This window comes from Bombus flavifrons, chromosome 12 (genome assembly GCF_040668555.2).
Source record: "Bombus flavifrons isolate JBK064 chromosome 12, iyBomFlav1_principal, whole genome shotgun sequence".
NCBI classification, from domain to species: Eukaryota; Metazoa; Arthropoda; class Insecta; order Hymenoptera; family Apidae; genus Bombus; species Bombus flavifrons.
This window is the reverse complement of record NC_138453.1, coordinates 4,001,822-4,011,255: the sequence shown is the minus strand read 5'-3', so window position 1 is coordinate 4,011,255 and position 9,434 is coordinate 4,001,822.

Genomic DNA, 9,434 nt, shown 5'->3' with positions numbered 1-9,434 from the left:
CCTCCCCACACACACATCCACACACACATACTTTCGTCTCTTTCGCTCTTTCTCTAGTCTCTATCCGCGATTGTGTTCCTGCAGCCCACGGTTACGCTCCTCCCTCGCTCTCACCGCTCTCGTTCTATGCCTCTACCTCCGTTCCCTTTCTCCTTCCCCATCTCTTCATTCCGTCCTGTTCCTGCTCTGGCGCTGAAAACGCGCGTATGCTCGGGCGCGCGCGAAAGTGTGCCAAAAACCCTTTTGTAGCGATCGGAAGAATGGGACGCATTGTTTGCTCACTTGTGAATCGGCTCTAATGGCAAAAGTATGTGAAATCATTGTGAATCGAGATTACATACGCGAAAACAACGCGGCCAGGTTCTACGTTCCGCTCTCACCACTGTCTCTACGCGAGCGTACGTGTCTCTACGCGTCCACGTCCACCTACATCGTTGCATACACACGTTGACGACGCCCGCGTGGTGCAACCATCTCTTCACTTTCTTCTCTTTCCCTCTTCTGATCTCTTTGTCACTCTTTCTCCCTTCGACGAGAGAATACAGACACGCATACACACACACAGAGGTGGCAGCCTACCTCTCGTGTCAGTGTACACACAGGTGTGTGTATACATACGCGTGAAACAGCACCGGGTTCACGCATACGCGTGAAAAAAACGCTGGTGCGCGCGGGCGCTTCGTCGAGCTGCCGTACCGGGAGAGGACGTAGATATTTTTTTTACGTGCAACGAGAGAGAGTGCAGGGAGAGACATGCATTCGACTGGCCAGGCTGAGGGGGTGGAGAAGAGGGATTGAGGGGAGGCAGGGGGAACACCGTGGATACTGGTGGAAGGGGGCCAGGCGGGGGGTGGCGTGGGTGGACCACCCTTTGCCGTCGATTTTTCGGGGCTTTTTTTTACGGGCGACGGCCCTCGCTTGCCTGGATGAACGAACACGGGGAGGAACATCAATAATCTACAATCAAACTGCAGATAAAGCTACGATCGCCCTTTTGTGAATGTTTCAATAAGAATCGACGTGACGAACAACTTCCTGCCCGATGGACGCCCTCTTTGGGCTCTCTTATGCAGCTCGCATCCTTCTTCCCATCGCATCAGATGGAACGTAAAACGATATGCATATAGGTTGCTCGTCTCGACGATTTCTCTAGCCCAGTTTTCACCCATCATAAAACAACCAGGAGAAGCAGAGGATAAACGGAGAGAATCGGGCTGATATTTTCGAGACTGCCCTCCCGCAGGCGTTGGATAATCGTCGCTATTCGTTACAGTAAAGGGCCAGAAGGAGAGAAAGAGGAGGGTAGAAAAAAAGCAACAAAAGAAAGAAGCACAGGCATCCAATAGTTATGAAGCGCGACTTTAAAAATGGAGGAAGGTACCGGGCAGCGTGACAGAGTGCATTATTTATTATTTAACCGCGTTGCAAAGTAAATTTGGATGAACGATGCACCACAGCTTTTTACGACGAATCTTCACCCTCTGACCAGCGGTCCGCCCGCGTGGAGTTACCAGTTACCGGCATAAAATAATTACACGGGACAATTAGTAATGGTCCGACAATTTTTACAACCGAACTGGGAACGCGGACGCTTTCCGGATAAATCTTCTTGAACGTTCTGCCGCTTAAAACTGATTGAACGTGTTCCTTTTTTTCCTCTCTCCACTTTTTTGTTTTTTGTTTTTGTACGAGATGAAAATGGGTTCATAGTATTGTACTCGCCCGTGTTTTTCGCTTAGAATTTTCTTTGCGTTTTAACGACAATTTTGGTTGAGCATTTGCCAGATAGTTTATAATTTAATGACGTATTCTATGTTTGTATATTCAAGTATAACCTATAGAAGGATTCTATCCTTTTGTAGATTTTGAATCTTTGAGTTTGAAGTAACTCTTAGGAACTTTCTCTCTGAAGAATTATCGCGTGCACAAGTTTATATGAATTGTAATGTCGTAGCTTGTTATAGTATTTCAAACATCATTTTGAATGTTGATCGTCATTATGTGATACATTTTAATGTAAGAAACATGAGATGAAATAAAAACTTCACTTGAGACTACGAGGAGATTAAATCATAATAATTGTATGTTGTGTAAGAAAAGTTGAGGAAAATTTCCAGTATGAGAAAATTTGCTTGAATTTAGTTGAAAGATTTCACTTAAAGATTCTGGTTTGTGTTTACCTCGTTTTTGATGCGTTAGTCTATTAAAAACTAATTAGTAATATAATACGCAAGTTAAGTACAGAAACTTTTATCAAGGTACGAAAAATGAATTGAAATGATAGGTATTAAAATAAGAGATTTTTTATATAAAAGTTTCATGGCTTGACAAAAATAGTTTATCATACTATGTTACAAGTATATCAATTTTCTCAAACGAAACTGCAGAATCTAACTGAGGAAAAGTAATATCTAAAAAAGAAAATATTGTACAAATTCTTGGATTTCTTTTTCATAATTACAATTTAAGAAACTGAATTCAGTAATAGAAACTGATTAAAAAAATGAACTGTTTCATTAATGCAACGCTGATTCTTAATAGGTTAAGAAAAACTTGGCGTTTTAACGCGCCGATCATTCTAATTTATCATGTTCCAATCTCGGAGAAAAGACTTGCTCGTTAATTCTGGCTTTGAAATCAATGCAGTCGGATAATTAGCCAACTCCGTGGGTGTAGCCGATAAGATTCCAATGTTCTTCTCATTACAGTCTCGCGTTCGGCTGCGTGCATGGCAAACCCGCTTGCCAGCCAATTGCCACCTTAATGCGAACCTTCTTATTGCGAATTCGTAATGTTCAGCCTGGATCGCTTGTAATCGCGTGAACAGCCTTAATGGAAACACGGTCGACTTTGTAGCACGGGTCATTTAATTCGCAATGATGCGAGAAGCGAAATGACCGTGCGAAACCTTCAGTTTCGTCACTTCAACCGAGTCTTACTTCTTGCGTGTTTGCTTATCGCATATCTCTATCACGCGTATAATTGTGGCATATCAGCGCGCTTTTAAACATTGATTTTACAATGCAAGTGTTTCCCTTTTCATAGGAATAATAGGAAGATAGAAGAGTTTTCGCGTAAGCAGTTACAGAAATACAGTGTTGTTTAAATAAAAGAGAAGGTTACTGTGGACCATTTATAATACTTTGCAATATTACACAATGGAAGTGGAAGGAAAATACGAGAAGATCACGTAAAAAGATTATCATCGTGAAATTAAATGTCTTCTGAAATGTCTTACATTTAAAACACTGAACAGTGTTTAAATTGAAGTAAATAATCAACTTTGTGGCGCTTCTCTTGATCTTCAACTTTCTTGGTGTTTTAAATTAATTTATTCATACTTACTTTGAATAACTCAAGTTACTTTGAAAAGCAATTTGATAGTTTATTTATTTTCACATTTTCGTTATCAACGACTTATGTATATTTTTATTAAACATTGAAATATTTGTATCAAATTCCGTTAGAATATTAAAAAAATAATATGTTTTAGACGAAAAAAAGAGAAAAAAATTGTAAAATATCGAGTTTGGTTGACATTGGGCTGTAATAAAAAGTTAATATTGGTTTCATTAAAATGTTTGTGGTCTTGTCAAGCAATTTTTAAACTTGTATTAATACTGTGCAAATATAATAGAATAATACTATAATCCTGTATAATGCTATCCAAAAACATTACCATTTCTGAATGGGTGAAGTATCATCCTATAAAGAATATTACTTTCTTAATTTTTTATTCGCTCCATTCAATAATTTATCCTTTCTTCGAATTTTAACTTATCATAAATGCACTAGTATATCAAAATCAATATAATGACATACATAGATATCATCTTATAAGGACTATTGCCTTCTTTGTATTATATTTATTTAATTACGCGAAAGAAAAGCCGATCTTCTCTTGCAATTTTAAATTTCTCGTAGCATTTGTTTATTCATTTAATCAAAGTTTTGCATAGATTTTGGTCATAAGATGCTAAACACGCGTGCAAATGGAATAATGTAGGTGCAATGAACCGGCATCCGTGCACGTGGAGATGAATCGCCTGAGAATGCAACTGAAACATACAAGGAAGAATCCGACTGCACGCTGCGACATTAAGTGCAAGAATATCACTACTAAAATCGGTCGTAAAGTAGATATACCGTCCCTGACCATCAAGCTACAGACCGAATTTACATTTCGATATACGACACGATAAAAATGTCACATTTTCTGCTGTTTCGCGGAGCGGCCCGTTGTTCTGCTAAGGTTTCGAGTCACGACCAACTGGAATTCTTGTCGTATATCAGCAAAAACCGTCAGACTTTTTACGATTAGTCGTGATTTCGCGTAATAAGACGATGTCTGTTACAAAGCTGACGTAAAATCTTCCTTTTACCTTTGCGATCCTTTATAGCGTTGATGGTAGGCTTTAATAATACTTTGAGTCGTCTTTGAACGAGAACTCAGTTGATAGGATTACTGAATTAATTATTTGGGCTATCCATATTTAATGTTACAGCGGTTACTATTTCAATATTTAAATTTAAATCTTTAGTACAGAGATTTTACCATTTTCGACTTAAGTTAGTAATAAATGTATAGTTAGATTCATTATGCTCTAACCTACAACAATGAAAGATTCTCTTCCCTTGTTCAAATTCAGAGTTCTGATTACATGTTTGAAGAAGAATAGTAAAGTCCAAATTATTTCAACTTTCTGTAAGAACTAGTTGAAGAAGCAATTATCACTAATATTCATTACTATTATGCCTGAAGACGTTCCTGTAAATTCCTGTTAGATTTCGATGCGGACTCTGGAGATTTATTTAAAGAAGAGAAGCATAAAAGTTCTTACTACGAGTTTCAAATTTGAACCTTCGACAACAGACAGATGAAGAAACAACTATGCTCTTATCTTCAAGAAAGAAGTACTCGCTTCGAAAAAGAAACAACTAAAAGAAACTAGCAACGTCTCTTATCTAAAAAAAAGCCTTATCTACCAACCTCTTTTACATAACAATCAAGCGATTCTTTAAAAAAAACAAAAAGCTACTCATCTAAACAAAAGCTATTTATTTAAAGAAAGCAATTGAAACCTAGCCCGAGAAATGCTGGTAACACCTCCTACCTAAAACTATGCCCAACAGCCCCTTTTATATTTCAATCGGGAGAACCTTTGGAAACGATCTTGTACAGCAAGGTCAAAGGTAAGCAAAGGATCAGGGCGAATCTTCCCGATGCATTTAACTACAGAGAGGACACAGACGGCATTTAAACGACACGCGTCTTCTCCGGGAAAGGACACTGACAGCGGGCCAATACACCGGGGCGCGCGGCTTTCCCTTTGTTCTCCGCGGCGCGAATCGGAATTTGCACAGCGCCGCGGTGCAATCTCGAAAGTTCCAGATCCTTTTACCCTTCCCTGCCCTGTGTTGTTGCCCCCTTTTAAACCCCGAGTTCGCGTCCGTTTCGCCGCCCTTCGGCGGGTCGAGCTCTTTGCAAATAATGTATAGGAATTGCGAAGCTCATCTACATAAGTAATACCGCGTTAAGGAAAGCACCAAAGGCGTCTCGGTACGCGGTGATGGCGGGTCGGCGCGGATGCTGGATGGAAACGAAGAAGAACAGGAGGAAGAAAGTGGCGCGGCAGAGGGCCAAAGGGTTCCTCTTTCGCATTAATTGTGCCGAGGAGAGATAAGGAACACAATGTTTGTTAACTTCCACGAGATGTATAAGACGACTAAAGCGATCCGCTTTGTGGCGGCTCGTTTTCCTCTGTTGAAATGCGCGCCCACCGGCGGAGAGGGAGGGTGGACGCAGGGGACCAGGAAGGGGAACAAAGAAGAGATTAACGGACGATCGATAATTATTATGCGAATTTCTTGCCCCGATTTCGGGCCCTCCTCCACGCCCTCTTCCTCATTTATCGGCCGTATCGAACTTTAATTGCGAGTCTCGTTGCTTGGTTATTAATCGAACGAATTCTTCGTCGCTCAGGCGTCCCTTGTGTACCTCAATAGTCTTCTTCAATTTTAAGAACCGTGATGCCACGGGGAGACTCGTATCATAAATTTAAACGATTGGTTTTATCGTCTGCCATTTTCTTGAAGAAGCACGTATTTCGTTATAAAGCTACGTGATCGTATATCTCTATCGTACACTTTTGCAGAAGCGTAATGTATTTATCATGTTGGCTACCACTGTAGTCATTAATGACTCACATTTTACTAAATTTTTCAAAATTCTTAAAATAAGATAAATTTTATGAATTAAGAAATTTTCAACCGTGAAATGATTCACATAACATCGTTAAAAACAGTACGTGAATATAATATTTTGCTAAGATTAAATGTTGTAGTGTAGCATACTCCAATCTATCGCAGCTCTTTGATGAATCAAACAATACATAAATAACATATTTGTGGCAGTTCGAATTTCCATCGTATTTTTATCAGCAAGTTGTGCTTTGTTTGGACGTTTCGTGAATATTCCAGTTCAATTTTTCAGGTCTGCCCTGAAGAACCACAGACGTGTCATCTAATCGTCATAAAAGTTCAAAATCTAAAATACTCAAATGTATGGAGTGTATTACAGCGGATTACTACTTTTCTTCGGTATCCTAAAACAAAAGAACTCTGCAATTAATATCTTCCCAACTTATTACTACATTTACGAATAAAGACACGTGGAGTATCTCGAACAAAACACCATAGAAAACATCCCTGATGGATATAAAAAAATCACTCTGAACAGAAGGAAGAAGATTCCCTTCGAATCCCTCCCATAGGACACCCGTCACGGCTCAATTACCAATTAATCAATTCGCGATTCTTCCTGCGTCCTCTTTATAAAAAGTGAACGAGCTCCCGACACGAGAGGCGCGCTACCTCCATCCGGCGACGAGCCCTCGATTTTCCTACTTCGTGATCACGCGACATCGTCGTCGTCTGGTCGTAAAGTCACGTGAAATTGGCCAGCATTCGAGGGAAAAACTCTTTGTGAAATCGTCACGTCCGTGAATCATCATCCTCCATCTCCTGTCACGCTGTTAACCGAGCGACGATGATGTCTCGTGTTAAGGGGTTGCTAAAGCGAGAAGAGGACAAGAAGAGGGGAAAGGGAAAGGTGGTGGTACTGTCGAAGGGTGTTGAGAAGTGAGGGGGAAGATTGGATAGAGAAGGAAAGGGAGAATCCCCCTATTTATATTCTGGCTCACCCTCCTCATCAACGGCGTTCATCTTTCCTATTAAAGTAGTAATTTAGCAGGAAATTAAGCTACGCACTCGCTTCTCGTGGTGTGGCACTTGCTTCATTCTGTGACACCCTCTCTCGCTTTCTACCTCTTGCCCTGTCTCTTGCTTTATCTTACGCTTGCTCGAGATCGATTTTAGTCGATGACAGACACGTTCTCTTTTCAGTTTTACAGTCTGCTTTCTGTCTTCCTCACACGAAGCCCTTCGACCTCCTCTTCTTCGTTTATCTGCTTGAATCGTTTCTCTCCGCTTTATGACCGAGTCCTGCTTCTCTGTTGTTCCTACTGCTTTCAGGTTATTTAATTCTGTCGGTTTTTGCGATTTTGATCTTGCGAAATTGATGGCATTAAGGTAGATGTAATCTTCTTTTAGTTGTTCATTTTAATAGCTTTGGAGGTATAAGGCTGTATCAAATATTTTTCTTCGTCCCTTGAATCCTTTTCGACTCTTGTTCTTAGATCCTATAGATTATTTAATCTCATCAATTTCTGCACGATTACTCTGCTAAAATTAATTGTATTGCTATTTTCTTTTAGTTATTGATGCGACACTGATCAATTATAAATCTGGTTATATCCTTTTTTTCTTCTCCAATCCTTCTTGTTCGCTGTTCGTAGACCTTTCAAATTATTCAATTCCATTAATTTTTACGATTTGAAGCTGGCAAAACGAATGATATTAAGGAAGATACAATCTTATTTTATTTGTATATTACACACATTAGTCTTCATAGTATCGAAGGGTGTACCAACAATTAAGAGTCGTTTAATCGCAATATTTTTCGTCGTTTTTCATTTGTATTTAACATCGAAGGGGCAATTTGTTATAAATTAATTGCGGCCACACATACACGCGCGTATTGTAATTTCCGTCAGTGAAAGAAATAGCTGGCTATCTGGAGTCACAGTGCCATCGATCACAGCTGTCGAGTTGTACCAGATCACTAGTTACCTACATAATATTCCCCGTAGGCGTGACAATAACAGGTGTTAGTATCCTGTAACGCGTCTCCAGCAACTAAACCCTGCGAACATCGAAGCTGAAACTTTTAAACCGACGCGACAATGCGGGTGGCGGACGAATGTTTCTTAGCTACTGGGGAACAATCGTGAAATATTTCCCAAATACCTGCATATTGATGGTCATAAATGCTATTACGATGGATTATACGTCATTAGATGTCCTCCTTTCTATTGTCTTTTATATCATCGAATATCTTTATGTTATAAATAATAACGATCCCGCAGCTGTTATACAATAGTCTCACCTAATGACTTCGCAAAATTTTTATTCAAAATTCAGTCATCTTTCACTTCTAAGATTTCGAACGTCTTGTGGTAGAGAAATATTAGATTTTGGTTGGTGCAATTCCGTATTATAACGATTCTATGTAATTTTTATTCAAAATTCATTCATTCCTAATTATCTTAATTTCACTTTCTCAGCTTTGAATTTCCTAAAATAGAAATATCGGATTTGGGTTAAATTTGAATTAGATTTAAGACATGTTCGGGCAAGATAACGATTGCTCACAATCTTTTATTCAATGCTCACTGCCTTTGATTACCTTTTCGTTTAGAAACTTCGATCTTCTTAAAATAGAAATATCAAGTTTCGAGTCCACTTGAGTTGAAGTAAATTTGTCGCAAGAAGCGTATTCCCCCAAAGCTTTCTCTCAATACTATTTAGCGGGCTGATTAATATTTTCAGTACCATTCGTTGTTGATGCGTACACAGGAACAACGATCAAACCTTAACGACTGGCAATTGAATCACATTGCAGATATGACAGACTATACACGTTCATATTCTAGATCGAGGTCTCTTAAATCCTTCCCTATGTTTATTAATAGTCGATCGGGAACGATGATAACCGAAGCTGGTGGATAAGAGGTTATCAGACTGCCTCACCAATAAATCAACCGCTACTGGAATATTTATGAATCCAACGTATCGAGACGAGTGTGTACGCCTTCTAGTATTATCCGCAATTAAACTTTGCGCTTTAATCATTTATGTAAACGTCGACGATACACCTGTATCGATAATTCGAGTAACAACGGCTGAAGAATCTGTTAAAATCTGAAAATACTCCCCACGAGCAATACCAATTCTTTATTATTGAAAACATATCTGCAGATTTCTTTCTCCATTTTTCCTTCTTAACATTATGTACTTTGTCATTGGTTACCCCA